The sequence below is a fragment of the Mus caroli genome, unplaced genomic scaffold (genome assembly GCF_978045245.1).
Source record: "Mus caroli unplaced genomic scaffold, Mus_caroli_1 scaffold_20, whole genome shotgun sequence".
Classification (NCBI taxonomy): domain Eukaryota; kingdom Metazoa; phylum Chordata; class Mammalia; order Rodentia; family Muridae; genus Mus; species Mus caroli.
In genome coordinates, this window is record NW_028227275.1 from 28,658,515 (window position 1) to 28,673,920 (window position 15,406).

Consider the following 15,406-nt stretch of genomic DNA (forward strand, 5'->3'; position numbering starts at 1 on the left):
GCGATTTGGATACTGTGGGTTTTCAGAACAAATGAACAGGTGCACCGCTGAGCCGGTGCCAGAAAGTGACTTTCTTTGGAATGCTTACAGACTTTATTAAAATGTGCTGAATGAGTTTGATACTTCACCATTCCCAGCGCAGCCTTACCTCATGCTGAAGGCATGGAAACGATGAGAGGCAGCTAGAGGTGATCTTACATTTCCATACAAAGTACAGCTCTCCATCCATGAGGCCGCTAGCAATGGCCGTCAGGGAGCCAAGACTGTGACTCACGAGAAGAGCCTGTTGTCCTGTCCTGGGGTTTGGCCTGTGTCTGGCCAGGTACTGCCAAAATAGACATGACTAACACAGGGAGAGCCTAGGGTCTCAGCAAGGAGATAACAGATCTGTAAGCTCAGGGCTGTGGAGACTGGAATTTGCACAGCTAGGTAATGGGGAGAGAAGTGCTGGGGTTGGAGATCTCTAGAATCAGGGAGCAGCTGCCTCGGGTAGTGAACAGAAAGAGGAAAGAAAGCAGGGCACTGTGATACTGAGTGTTTAGAAGTTTGAGCATGTTAGCCATGCTGCCAACAGGTTGTGTCGGCTGCATGACAAGGGGGTAAGGACAGTACCACAGAGGAAGGCTGCTTGCTTGCAGTACGGATGTAGTTGAAATGGATCCATCTTAATCCAATGGAGACCCTTGATTAACAGTTGGTAAGATCTACCAATAATTTAGCTGCCACAATGGAAATGATCCCTCTCAGATTATCTACTTTATAACAGAAGGGGACATGTGGCTCATATTTAGAATGAAGATCAGCGACGTGAAGCAGACTGACTGGAAGCCAGTCATTCTGAATCTTGCTCTCTGTTACTCCCCGAAAAGACCCCAGGACCCTTTGGAGAAATTACCTCATCCAGAACAGAGACAGGACATATGCAGGGTAAGGCCAGAACATTTTTATTGTGAGAAAGTAAAGGGATAAAAGTGAGAAAAAATAATTATGGCAAAAATACGTAGTAGACGGCTTGAAGGAGCCCCCACTGGCCAAGTCTGAGTACCAGTGTAAATAAAGTACAGGGGCGACATAGGAATATGTCCTAAGAAGAGCAGGGTGTGTACTAGCCCTAACTACTTCACCAGTGAACAAACGATGAAGAATGCTGACAATGAATGAATAATAGTGTGGAAAGAATGTTGCAGTCAGGATGCTGCAGCTGTCAGGACATATAAGGCATGTAAAGGAGGCATCATGGACACCTGGGAAGTTTTCTTCTTCTTATCTCTCCCCTGCCCCTTCTCCCCCTCTTCTTTTTTTCCTTCTTCGCCTCTTCTTTCTCCTCCTCATCCTTTTTCTTCCACCCCATCTGTCTTTTCCTTCATCCTATGCAGCTTACTGTATATCCCAGGCTGGCTTTGAACTCATGATCCCCCTGCTTCAGTTTTTCAAGTATGGAGATTATTACAGGGGTGGGAAAGGGGAATTTTGCGGTAGGTCATGATACTTGGATGGTCTTAAAATGTTTTCCTCTAGATGAAGCATTAGTTGCAAGGAGAATGGAGTGACTTCTTTTTATTGAACAAAGTGGGCATTACTTTGGGATGAGACTAAACTTGGCACCTTCAGATGTGATATTCAGAGAGCGAGCATCTCAGGGAACTTTCTGGCTGAGTATAACATAAGCCATTCTGATTCAAGCAGAATCACCAGAGGAAAGGTCAGACGAGCCAAGATGGAAAGGCCCCATTAATTTTAAAAGGGAGGAGCTCAATTCTTCTCGAGCGTTGTGAAGACAAAGGGGTGTGTGCTTCAGGTTAAAGAGAGGCAGCTGGGGGATGCGTTTCTAACCCTCAGCTGGATCCTGACATGGAAGAAATGCTATTAAAAAATCATTATTAGGGCAACTGAATATGGCGTCCATGGTCCTCAGTTGGTGACTTCATTGTGATTATGTGAGAGCATCCGTACTCTCTGGGAATACTTTCTGAAGTGTTTAAAGAAAAAGAGCCACGGTGTGTGAGACTGCCATTAGGCTCAAGACAAAAGTGTTCAGTGTGTATATGGAAGAAAGCAAGCAGATGTTCAGGGAAATGGGCTAAATGTTAGTAAACAAGTCCAGGGAAGTTCTACATGAATATTCTTTGTTCTGTTATTTTTGCAACTTTTCTGTCGATTTGAAAATTACTTTCAAGTTAAAAAGATTTAAAAAGTTGAGCGATGATGAATAGACTCACAGGGCAGAGGTGGGAGGGTGAGTGGAAAGGATGAGAGGTTGAGTTGCCTCTGAGTTTCTGCTGCAAGGGTTGCTTTTCTAAGTCAACTGCTTGCGGCAGGGTCTTGGTCACTCTGCAGACAAAGGTATTTCTGTATCTGTTGGGTGAGAACTTCGATCAGCAGATCTAAGGCAAGAAGAATCAGTGCTGAGTCCATCTCCCAAGGGCTGGGATTCAGGAGTCTCAGTAGACAGGGGAATTGAACCCAAGGCTTTGGCCTGCGAGGCCGTATTCCAGCCCCTCTCATTTCTTCTTTGATGTTTTAGCTGAGTAGATTGGGGGCAAGTTCTCTGACCATCGGAAACATCAGCTACTGCTGCATTTCCACAGAGCATTCTCAAGAATAGAAGTATTGTCTTCTGAAGAGTGTGAGGCTCCGAAAGGAGATGTACACTGTTGCTCTTTGTAAATAGAAATGACTGCTGCATGGGCTTACTACTTAGAGAGCTGATTATAGAGGAAAAAAGGGCTCAGGCTAAGCTAGAGATTTTTCTGAATTTGGGTGGTCTTTTCTCCTCTTAATGGTGGAAATTTTATCTGATTAAATGAGTTTCTTTCCCAAGTGGGTGCCTCTAATCCTTTGGTTGATTTCTTTATTTCCTGACTTTGTTATTCTAGGGAAATCTTTAGTGGCTGATGGAGCTGTGACCTTTTGAGCAGGGTACATTTGGAGCACAGAGGCGGGCATATAATATACGACAGCACAGGTAAGTGAAACCCTGTATCTCACACAATCTCAAAGAATCCATGGATCCGAAGATCCCTGTAATTCCTCCTCCTTTGTCTTGGGATTGAGGCTCTAACTCTGGTGGCAGAGAACTGATGTCCATGGAAAGGCCGTTAATTTTTGTGAGGGTCAGGAAGAAAATTAGAGAGGCCAGCTCCTCCATTAGAGGAGGCAAGCAAGGTGGCTAGGCAGAAAGACAAAGGGCACATATGGGAACTAACCTTCTCTTCAATCCTATAAACCCCGGGAGTCTGAACGATTCCAGGAAGGCTGAGGGCCGTCCAGGGCCAGACCACTTTAATTCAGGTTTGCTTTCAATTGGAGTCTTTATCTTCGGAGATTACAATGAACAAATATGCTTTCTTCTTTGCGGTTGGGCAGTCAATGTCATTGCTGCCCCAGTCAGTGCCAGTGAGGTGGAATAAAGACCTTCACCAAGTGCATTAGTTAATGTCATAAAGATAACTCAGAGGACCAAAATATGTCAATGACACATGAAGAAATGGAAGCAAAACAGGCCAAGAGCAAGCCCAAGTTTCAGTCCTCCACTACCCTCCTCATACCTCCTTCTCCTGTTTGTAGTTTGTAGTTTCTGGCTTCCCTACAATCTGTCTGTTATGGGCGGCCGTGCCTGTTGCCTGTGAGTTGTGCCTGTGTGTGTCTGAATTGGGGTCTGTCCCTTAGTTCATTAAAAAACAGAATATGGAAACAGAGGAGGGCTAGTTTACAAAACCTTTAACAGAGTCTTATAACAGGAAGAATTGTATTATATATCTTGGGTATCCTAAGTTTTGGGCTAATATCCACTTATCAGTGAGTACATATTGTGTGAGTTCCTTTGTGATTGGGTTACCTCACTCAGGATGATGCCCTCCAGGTCCATCCATTTGCCTAGGAATTTCATAAATTCATTCTTTTTAATAGCTGAGTAGTACTTCATTGTGTAAATGTACCACATTTTCTGTATCCATTCCTCTGTTGAGGGGCATCTGGGTTCTTTCCAGCTTCTAGCTATTATAAATAAGTCTGCTATGAACATAGTGGAGCATGTGTCCTTCTTACCGGTTGGAACATCTTCTGGATATATGCCCAGGAGCGGTATTGCTGGATCCTCCAGTAGTTCTATGTCCAATTTTCTAAGGAACCGCCAGACTGATTTCCAGAGTGGTTGTACAAGCTTGCAATCCCACCAACAATGGAGGAGTGTTCCTCTTTCTCCACATCCTCGCTAGCATCTGCTGTCACCTGAATTTTAAGAAGAATGAAGACCAAAGTGGGGTCACTGTACCCCTTCTTAGAATTGGGAACAAAACATCCATGGAAGGAGTTACAGAAACAAAGATTGGAGCTGTGACAAAAGGATGGACCATCTAGAGACTGCCATACCCAGGGATCCATCCCATAATCAGCTTCCAAACGCTGACACCATTGCATACACTAGCAAGATTTTGCTGAAAGGACCCAGATATAGCTGTCTCTTGTGAGACTATGCCAGGGCCTAGCAAACACAGAAGTGGATGCTCACAGTCAGCTATTGAATGGATCAAAGGGCCCCCAATGGAGGAGCTAGAGAAAGCACCCAAGGAACTAAAGGGAACTGCAACCCTATAGGTGGAACAACAATATGAACTAACCAGTACCCCGGAGCTCTTGACTCTAGCTGCATATGTATCAAAAGATGGCCTAGTCGGCCATCACTGGAAAGAGAGGCCCATTGGACACACAAGCTTTATATGCCCCAGTACAGGGGAACGCCAGGGCCAAAAAAGAAAAAAAATGGGAATGGGTGGGTAGGGAAATGGGGGAGAGGGGGGGAGGGTATGGGGGACTTTTGGGATAGCATTGGAAATGTAATTGAGGAAAATACGTAATAAAAAAAATATATATATATATAAAAAAAAAGAGGAAGAATTGACTTTCCTGAACCCTGCTGACCCAGAAGAGCATTTTACACTGCAGACGGTTGTTATCAAGACACACCCTGATGATACTCCCGATATTTATGTGGTTATTTGTTTTAAGGTTCTTCCAACCTATTGTCTGCTTGTAGCAAGTGATGACCACAGCGTTCACACGCACGCATACATTACTCTAGGTCAGGGCGTAGGGAGCATATCCTTTAAGGTTAAAGCAATGCACTTAGCTTAGTTTGCAAAAGCTTGTGTGGGAAATCCAAGACATAGTAAGGTGTGTTACATTATTCTCTTATGGGAAGGCTAAACTAAACAGGCTGAGTACACAGTAGGACAGCAGGCCAAATACACAATCTTAAATGATTTTGAGCAGTCTTACTAACTTGGTTGCAAGGCCCCGAAAAAGTTCAGATTCTCTGGGGTCAAGAAGTATTTTCAGAAAAATTGCTTATTCAATGTGATCAGACAACTCCATATACAGAGCAAGGATCAAAATACCATACTGGCCTTACTTACTTAGGGAGAGGGGGAGGGGAAAGGGGAGGAGGAGGAAGAGAGACGGAGAGGGCTCACAACCATCTGTAGTGGGATCCTATCTCTTCTAGTGTGTCTGAAGACAGCTACAGTGTACTTACATAAATAAAATAAATAAATCTTTGGGCCAGAGTGAGCCAGCCCGGAATGAGCAGAGGTCCTGAGTTCAATTCCCAGCAACCACATGATGGCTCCCAGCTGTACAGCTACAGTGCATTCATATACATAAAATAAATAAATAAATCTTTAAAAATAAATAAATAAAAGTTCTATTTCGGGGCTGGAGAGATGGCTCAGTGATTAAGAACACTGACTGCTCTTCCAGAGGTCCTGAGTTCAATTCTCAGCAACCACATGGTGGCTCACAACCATCTGTAGTGAGATCAGATGCCCTCTTCTGGTGTGTCTGACAGCTACAGTGTACTCATATAAATAAAATAAATAAAAATTTAAAAAAAAACTGAAAAAATGTTCTATTTCTGCTTTCAAGTACATGAGAATGTCTTCAATGCTATTATCCTGCTGTACTTATTTCTCCTCTCATATTTAACCAACAATAAGTGGTTATTTCATAACTTATAATTGGTGGTACCTGGCCAATCCCTTAGTGCTCTAAATGAGTACGTGATCTTCTTTCCTGATGTACAGGTTGAATTTGGATTATTGGTTATTAACTCAAATGGGGCTTTTATCTGAGAAGATCTCAGTTAACAAATACAAACTATCTAGATTGGCATCACCCGTAGATCCTGGCTATCTGTGAGGTGGATGCAGGAAGATTATTTTAACGGATGAGTTCCAACCCAGTCCAGGTACTGTCGTAAAACACTATCTCAATAAAAAAAACAAGCAAACATACATTCAGTCAAGCGTGGTGTCACATATTATAGTCTCAGCACTTGGGAAGCTGAGACCGGAGGGCTGCCACATTTTGTAAGTCATCTTATGCTCCATAGTGAGTTTTAGGTTAGTCTGTGCTGTACAGTGAAACCTTGTCTCACCTCACCCTGACCTACCTGATCATTTTAATTTTAATTCACCTGATAATTTTACCTTGGAATCTCAAGGTATAACTTCTCCAGACTACAGACCCAAGACCTTTTTTGTTTGTTTGTTTTTAGGAAACTAGTGTTTTTTTGTTTCTGGAAAGCTAGTGTTAGTCTTGGGATTCACCAGGAAAGCCAACTCCACCAGTTTGAGCCACATTTAAAGCAAGCTTTAGTAAATATTAAATACTAACTAAGAGATAGGCTTTGGTCAGGACCATTCCCTGGAATGTCCCAGCAGGAGTGGCCTTGAACCACGTGTTTCAGGGACTTATAGGGACAAAACTGTAGGCCATAGTACTTTGCCATGAGGCTTTATTTTTTTTTTAAGAACCACAACTCGAAGCTCAAGGAAGTTACCTGGTTTCTGGGCAGGTGGGACTTGCAGATTAGCTTTGAGCATTGCACTAGATATCTAGATGCTCAGCACTGTGGCTGGGGTCTGAGTCATCTCCAGCGGCTCCATCATTTTGCTGTGTCTGTTCTTCAAGGCTCTTGCCTTAATTTCAGTGAATTGCTCCTGCCACAGTCTCTCAGGCTTAGTATTTGTACCAAAGGCTATCTGCATTATGACCATTTTCAAACATAATTTTCTAGGTTTTATCTAAAATTGTCATATAGCAGAAATCTAACTACTCTAATTCCTGTCTTAGGAGTGCTCAAGTGATTAAAAAACAAATCAGTGTTTGGTACATATCCTCTATCAATTTTCTTAAGTCTTTTCCATCTTAAAAGGTAAATTACTTCTTTTACTTCACCTAAGGATGAGTACCTGACAGTTAGTGCCCCTTCAAAACTATACTGGCTCACATCTGTGCTCATGTCACATGTTCACAGTCCACTCCCAGTCTTTCTTGCTAATATGTTGACGATTTAGTCCTTGGGAGCCGGACTCCCTGCTCTCAGAGTGTCTCACTTGCATGGAGGGCTTCCTCAGCCCCAGTTTATTATGCCGTGCAATCTCCTTTCTGTCCAAGAGCCATTTTTCTTTCTATCCAGAATCCTAGACATATAAGATTTCATGGTGGTTCTCTGTCTGTGGACATCTTTCTTCATACAGAGCACAGAAAAGAAATGGTTTGCCAGTGTGAATTAGAGGGGACCTCTCAGTTAGTGGCACACCCCCAGAGTTTAGCAAGTTTCTATTAGGTGTATAAGGCACAATTAAAAGCTTGCATTTATAGGATGCTAAGAGGAGTTTTTGCTTCTGGAATACTTCCAAAATAGGTGTCAAGTATGATTGCTGGTTTCATAGTTTCTTCTTTATGGTTTTTCAGAACAAGCCCAATCGTATATCTCTTTAGATGGTTCATAGTTTTGACAGATGTTTGCCAGATTTGCGTGTATAATTAACAATGAAACTGGGCTGTAGAGCTTGTGGAGCGTGTCTCTAACCCACAAGATCTTTATCCTCTGCAGGTTACAAGGATGGCATTTATGATGCCAGCATAACCTTAGAAAGGCAGGCAGTGGTTATAGTGTTAGGAAATGCTGAGCTGTGACTGGACGCTCTCCAAAGGCTGCCTGTTTTTTGTTTTTTTTTTTTTTCCCTTCACAGAAAATAGAATGTTAGAAAGTTCTGCAGTTTTTCTGCCTTTGGATTTCAACTTGGATTGGTAGTTCCTTATGTCTTTGCCCTCATATTCTTCTTGTTGTTGTTAATTAATTTTTTGGTGGTGTTGCTAGGTTTTGTTTTATAGATGGCTGGGTTAGTTGAACATTCTAGAAACTCCACAAGGGGCTGGAGAAGTGAGGCATAGGACTGAAGAAGCTGGCCAGCCGTAACCACACTTCTCCAGGGAACTCTGGCAAGCCCTCTTGGCTTCCTGTCCCTAGTGCATGCCTCTTGGCTGTGGGGATAGAATGCAATAGCCTGTGCTTTGGGTCTGTTGGCCTGGGCCAGGTGGTCGCTGAGCAGCCGATGCTGATCCTCTGACATACTCCTTTGAAGGTTGTGATTAGTGTGAACCTGTAGTCTGACTAAGATGTTCTTGTTCATATGTAGAAATTCAGTAAAACCATTTCTAACATGGTTCACCCAAGTACAGTTAGTCTTACCATGAACCTGAGATTTTGGTCATTTCCAATGTTCATATCTGTTAATATGTTCAAGATTGGAGCTTGCTGGCTGTTGTCTGGAAGAGTGACTGCGAATGTACCTTGGTCACCAGGCCTAGTCATTGGACCAGGCAGGACAGCACTTGGCTCAGTGTGTTCTCTGGTTCCTAGGGCTCTAGCAATTTAACTCTGCAGTGACACTGATCATTCATCTCTTACCTTGGCTCCCGACCATCAGCCATTTATTTACACATTGTCTTTCTGCCTCTCTGTCTGAGACAATACACATATAGTTCTAAACAATGGTTTGAAAGGTTAAGATTCATTGAAATACTTTTGACTAGTTTGTTGATGTCTTGCCAGTTTACCTTAAAAATGCTCACAGGACAGTTTTTATTTGCCTCTATAATGGTCAGGTGCTAAGCGGTTGGAAACATGGGGCAGAGGAAGCAATACCAGCTTTATTGGTAGCCAGGCTACCTTGGCTGCATTTGAACTTGTTATCAGTCTGGATGGTTCTGGTCAATCAGTTAGCTTTGCTCAAGCGTGCTTTTCCCACCTGGTAACTACTTTGATCTGTGCATATGCCACAGCAGGGCTCCCAAATGTTTTGGTTTTATGGCCACTTCACAGTCTTCAGTCTCTGTCTCTCTCTCCCCTCCTCCCTCTCCATTCATATGTGGTTAGATGTTTGTGTATGAGCACATGTGTGTGCATGTGAGGTCAGAGTTTGATGATGGGTGTCTTTCTCTGTCACTTTCTATCCTGCCTTTTTGAGAACATGATCTCTCATTAGATCTGTAGTTCCCTGAGTGTGGTAGACTAGCTGACTAGTGAGCCCCAGGATGTTACTGTCTTCCTTTCCCAGTCCTGTGATTTCAGGCCTTATTCATGGACTCTTCTGGGTCAAGCTCAAGTGCTCAGACTTGCCCAGCAAGCACTTAACTGAGCTGTCTCCCCATGCCCTTTATATCATTAAGAGTTATTCAGGACTCCAAAGACCTTTCCTAATAAGAATTATATTCAGCATATCATGAATGCAGAATAATGGCGCCCATAGATGTCCATGTTCTAACCCCAGAACCCTTAGAACCTGGAGTGTGCTTTTAAGTAGCAGATGATACTGTAACTGTAATGAAGATCTCAAGATGGGACGGCATTTCTCAATTGTCTAGCTGTATTTCTAAACATGGTGTTAGAATATCACATGAACTGATGGGAACTTCCATTTAGGAGTGAGGTAGGAAGGCTGGGGTCAGAAAAGGAGACAAGAGATTGAAGCAGATAGCAAAGTACAGCAGAGCCAAAGAATTCTGCTCTGGAAGGTTCAGCACTCCAGAGGGGATCCCAACCTTGCCACACATTGTAAGATGAACTGTGGTCCTGACCTCTGGAACTCTGAGATGATAACAGCCACTTGTTACAGCAGTAGGTGGAAACTGAAGTGTTCATTCAAAACTAATAAACCCATTGTAGATGAGTGTCTTCCTCCCTCCCTCCCTCCCTCCCTCCCTCCCTCCCTCCCTCCCTCCCTCCCTTCCTTCCTTCTTTCCTTCCTTCCTTCCTTCCTTCTCCTCCTCCTCCTCCTCCTCCTCCTCCTCCTCCTCCTCCTTCTAACTTTTCTTTTTTAACAAAAAATGCCGGGGACCAAATCCAGAGCCTTGTGTGCACTAATCAGGTACAGGACCACAAACTACATCTCCAGCCTATAAATCAGTTTTCATGAAATACTACCCATTAGTTAATGCGGTTACTGCTGTTCATATTTTTGTAAATGTCTTTTCCATCAGTTTAGAATCTGGCTGCTTTTTCCTGTTTCCTCTGTTCTCAGTATGTGACAGTGCCATGTATCATGCCTCCTCGAAGAACTCCATGCTTACATGAAGAGAATGAATGTTGAAAAGACAAAGCCTTAGTGTTGTTTACTGTGAAATAGTTTATGCCATGTGGACTAGATAGTAGGGTTTGGGAATCTGAAGGGATCCCTAGAACCATGAGGCTGGTACTCAGTCTACCTCATGGCTAGAAACCTACCTGGAAAACTGGGAACTGTATTTCTTTTTTCTGAGCCTTAGTTAGAAAACTTAGAGGCTTTGCTTTTTAAGTAAAGACAACTTAAGAGCTTGGAGCAAACACATTTTGATATGGATTAAGTAAACAACATCATCCATATTTTTTTTTGTTGTTGTTAGAACAAATATTTGAGTATTTGAGTCCAGGTAGTTTATAAGGGATTTAAGTGACTTGGGCTCGTAGATCTGAAGTCTATGAAGTCTAAAAGCATGGGCCAGTGTCTGGTGAGGTGCTTCTTGCTACATCATAGCATGAAAGGAGCGCCCTACATAACGAGACAGCCAGTATGGGAACCTGGCCACCTGTGCTTCCATGGGAGTAACACCTTCCTGGTGTCCTCAAATCCTAATAACTTCACAAATGCCTCATCTCCAAATGTAACCAGTGGAAATGGGAAGTCAGAGCTTGTTCCCAACACATGTGCTTTGGGGGACATGTCCACACTGCAGCAGTAGACAGTCATCAAAATGTTCGTCTCCCTTCTTCTTGTCCCAGGATGGGCTAGGAAAAGCACATGTTTGCTTAGACTGCATCATTCAGAAGTAGCCAAAATAATACACAATTGCACGGAGGCAGAGGCATAATTGCAAGGGAGTGCATTTTTGGCATTTGTAGATAAACTGCACAAAATATCTTTTGTCTGCTCCGCACAGGCAGCTTTTGATAAATTGTTTGGTCCTTTGAAGTTAACAATAAGCTTCCTTTCCTTGGGAAGAGAAAAGTTGAAATGAGTTTGAAGCCTTAGCTTTGATTCCTAGTTATTTTTCATGGCTTTGAAAACACAAGGAGCGTGACCTTTCTCCTGGGGTCATCTGAAGTGGTTCCTGCTGTTCCCTGGCACCGTTCTGGAACTTAAGGTTCAGGTTCTGGGATCAAGGGCCTTCTATGTTGAAAGATGTATGGGGAGCAATTTGTGTTTAAAGGTCTTGATTTTGAGCTTATTGTAAAGCTTAGTAAAAATTTCACTAATGGTTAGGTGTGTATTTAATGTGTTTATAGAGTTGTATTTAAATCGGTAATTGTAACACGTCATGGTGACTGGGAACCTTGGGAGGTATTTCAGTTTCCTGCATATGACTGTGAGCTGTTCTTTCAGCCTGTGGGTTGGAGAAGCCCATGTGTTACTTACACTTTATATTTTCTGTTCCTGTCTGCATCAATTTGCAAGGGCGGTTTTGGGGTGGCAGAGAAGAGGGCAGAGAGGGCAACTTTGGTGGCTGGAGTCCTTGTGGGGTAGAGAGATCCTTGTTTGAGGACCACCACTGGGGTTACCTCTGCAATCTGGAGTTGGGGGACATTCCTACTGACTTTGAAGACCTTTTCCAGAGGCCCACAACTGTCCGCCCTTGCTAGTGTGTTTCTCTTACTATACAGTGTGCTGTGTAACTAGGAAGCAGGCTCTTTTCTAATTAAGGCTCAGTTATGAGTGGGAGAAGAGAAGCAGTCAGTGAAACTTGACCTTGTGGACTGAGGGCTTCATGTCTGAGGAACTCAATGTTTTCAGTGAACAGTACCACAATGGTGGCACTTATTACCATATATAGTCACGAGAAGCTGATGAGTGTGCCTGTTGCATGTTTTGTATATATTCTGGGTCATTGATTTGAAGTTTCCTGGGATAGCTGTCTTTGAGCTTAGCTAGACGGGACACAGTGGCTATGGTACCCTCTTCTCTCTTCTCTAGATGTTCATTCATCACTCCTGGATACTGTGGGTTGGTGAAGGTCAAAATGGTTTGTTTCTTGTTAAGAGCCAGTCCTTTGAAAACAATGGGGTTGATGACATCAGTGCTTAGAGGTGTTTGGAATCATTGGTGTCGGGACTTGGCGGTACCTTATTATACAACATCATTTTGATTTGGGAGTTTTTCCATTGATGAATCATTAAATATAAATAGTTTTTGTGGGCAGAAGCAAACTATAATGCAGGGTTGAGAGCTGTGTCTAAGTTTCATATCGGTTCCTTGGTCTGAGAGCTTCCTCCCAGCTAGCTCAGGAGAAATCAGATGAGAAGGCAGCCTCACAGGCTGGCAAAGCCAGGTCACTGCCTTGCTCTAAAGGACTCCTGGATATGTGTATGTGAGGGCAATTTGGAAGTTTGAAGAGGCTCTCTGGAAAGATACTGACTAGTTGGTTTTCGCCAGGGTCCTGCTGCCCCACTCCATTTCTCGAGGATGCCCTGACCTTCCATAGCAGCTGCTGCAGATTCTTGATGCTTCTTGAGTGCCGCATCTCTGCCAGCCTAGTTCTGGACAGATGCCCGTAGAAATGAAGTCATGAGACAGGGTTTGTGCTTTTCCTCCATCCTGCTGTCACAACAGCAGGGTAGATCCGCCTTTGCCCCAGCAGTGCTTATCTGCTCCTGAGCCCCAGTCATGTGTGGGCATGTCTTGTTTTCTTGTCCTCATCCTTTGGTCCTGTCCTTGTCCTCTCTCAGATACATGGGCATCTTCTCGCTAGTATTTGCTCACTTTAAGATATATTTCTTAAACTAGACTCCCTGTACCACATCTTTGATTGATTTCTTTCCTCTTAAGACGCATCTGTGTCTCAGCCCACTCCCTGAAAATCCTGCTGCTAATAATGTAACCTGATAGCTACACTTCCCTTGCACAGAACATTCTTTGACTCACCTACTCTGTGCCTGGGAATTTGGGGTATTGATGCCAGGAGGCAAAGAGATGGATCAGATAAGTGGGACTGTTGGTGTTGAACGGAGAGGGGCACAAGATATGGTTACAAATAGCAGTAGAGATTAGTAACAGAAGTATGTTTAGGCTAAAAGGGTAAAGGAACAATTCTGCCTCTAAGTACTGGTCCCACAGATAAGAAAAGGCCATGGTGGACATTAATTATAAGCCAGTGGTGGGTTCCTGTGCCCAGTATTTCTGATAGCATCTGAAACAAGGAGCTGCAATGGTGGATAGGCCTATGGGGGACAGCTGTCATAAGGAACTATTTTGGTCTAGGAGTGTTGCTGAGGTAACATCACTTGGAGGATGGATAATTCTCCATGTCTTTTGAGTCAGGCTTTGGTCAGAGGAGATGAGTAATCTTCAGTGATAACTCTTAGCCCTTGAGATCTTTGGTAGATCTTCCTATTTTGAGAGCATCTTGGCTATGTGCCTAATACTTAGGGGTTCTCAGATTTGGCTGCCTTGTTCCTGTTGAGGGCCTGGAGCACTGAGCCTAAGAACAGCATTTGCTTACAAGGGCTTTCCTCTCAGTCTTAACAAGACTGTGTTTGTGACCCGTCACCATGGATAGTACATGCTGGCTTTGTGTATACGTGTGAGTCTGCTCGGACTTCCTTTAAAGGCGATGACCATTGTCTGCTGAGAGCAGAAATAGGACCTGAAAACTGAACACAGCTTGCACGTAGTAGGTGAGGGGGAGAAAGCTGGTTTGTTTGTTTCATATTTTTAAAAGTCGGCATCAAGGCTTTGTGGTCAAGTCTATCCTGGAGTATCCTATGTAGCCCAGGCTGGCCTGGAGCTTGATCTCTTTGCTTCTGTGTTCTGAGTGTTGGGATTATAAGCAAGAGCCACAACACCCTGCATGGCGAGTGTTTTGTTTTTTCCCTTAAAGATGTATTTGTTTTATTATTTTCTGAGTGTTTTGCCTTCGGGTATGTCCATGTACCATGTATGTATCTGGTGGTCATAGAATCAGAAGAGGGTACAACGTCCTCTGGAACTGGAGTTTCCGATAGTGGTGAGCCACCATGTGGGTAATGGGAATTGAACTTGGCTCCTCTGGAAAAGCAATCATTACTCACGACCGCTGAGCCATCTCTCCAGCTCAATAATTGCCTTTTAAAAATTTGGTTGGAAGCCGGGCGTGGTGGCGCACGCCTTTAATCCCAGCACTCGGGAGGCAGAGGCAGGCGGATTTCTGAGTTCGAGGCCAGCCTGGTCTACAAAGTGAGTTCCAGGACAGCCAGGGCTATACAGAGAAACCCTGTCTCGAAAAACCAAAAAAAAAAAAAATAAATAAAAATTAAAAAAATAAAATAAAATAAAATAAAAATTTGGTTGGGAGAAAACTTTAGGGTAAAAGAAAATCATGATTGGCCAAGGATCTTTGAGGGAAGAATCTTTTTTGTTCAAAATGTGCTTTGATTCATCAGATTTGTGTCCTGAGTGTGAATGTGGTTATGTAAGTTACAAAGTTTTATAGATCTGTATACAAAAAAGAGGAAAACTAGTGAGTAGTGAAATCTGAAGAAGTCTGCAAGTTAGTGATTATTATTATTATTATATTTTAACCATTGTTTTGCAGTTATATAAGGTCCGGAGAGCTGTGTGAAAAATATACTAGAACTCTAATTTCTGCAACTTTCTAGTTTAAAGAACACAATGCATCTATTAAAATGTCCCAAAGTGAGCTGGAGAGATGGCTCCGCAGTTAAGAGCACTGACTGCACTTCTGGAGTTTCTTTTTTTTTTTTTTTTTTGGAATTAGAAAACTTTCAAAAATGTTTTTCTTTTTTTTTTTTTTTGATTTTTAATATTTTTATTACATATTTTCCTCAATTACATTTCCAATGCTATCCCAAAAGTCCCCCATAGCGCCCCCCACTTCCCTACCCACCCATTCCCATTCTTTTGGCCCTGGCATTCCCCTATATTGGGGCATATAAAGTTTGCAAGTCCAATGGGCCTCTCTTTCCATTGATGGCCGACTAGGCCATCTTTCGATACATATGCAGCTACAGACAAGAGCTCCGGGGTTCTGGTTAGTACATCATGTTGTTCCAACAATAGGGTTGCAGATCCCTTTAGCTCCTTGGGTACTT

The 15,406-nt window shown here is 43.2% G+C and overlaps 1 protein-coding gene across 11 annotated transcripts in view; it reads left to right on the forward strand.

The window, feature by feature from the left end:
- The window catches only part of Sgms1 (sphingomyelin synthase 1), a 274,571-nt gene that overhangs the window by 101,574 nt on the left and 157,591 nt on the right, over nt 1–15,406 (forward strand). For 9 of the 11 annotated variants that reach the window (XM_029472300.2, XM_029472303.2, XM_021151328.3 and 6 more), the window contains one exon: nt 2,877–2,965. The exons of the other annotated variants lie outside the window; for them this stretch is intronic. The gene's annotated coding sequence lies outside the window, so the exon portion shown is untranslated. The remainder of the gene's footprint in view (nt 1–2,876; nt 2,966–15,406) is intronic. 11 annotated transcript variants of the gene reach the window in all.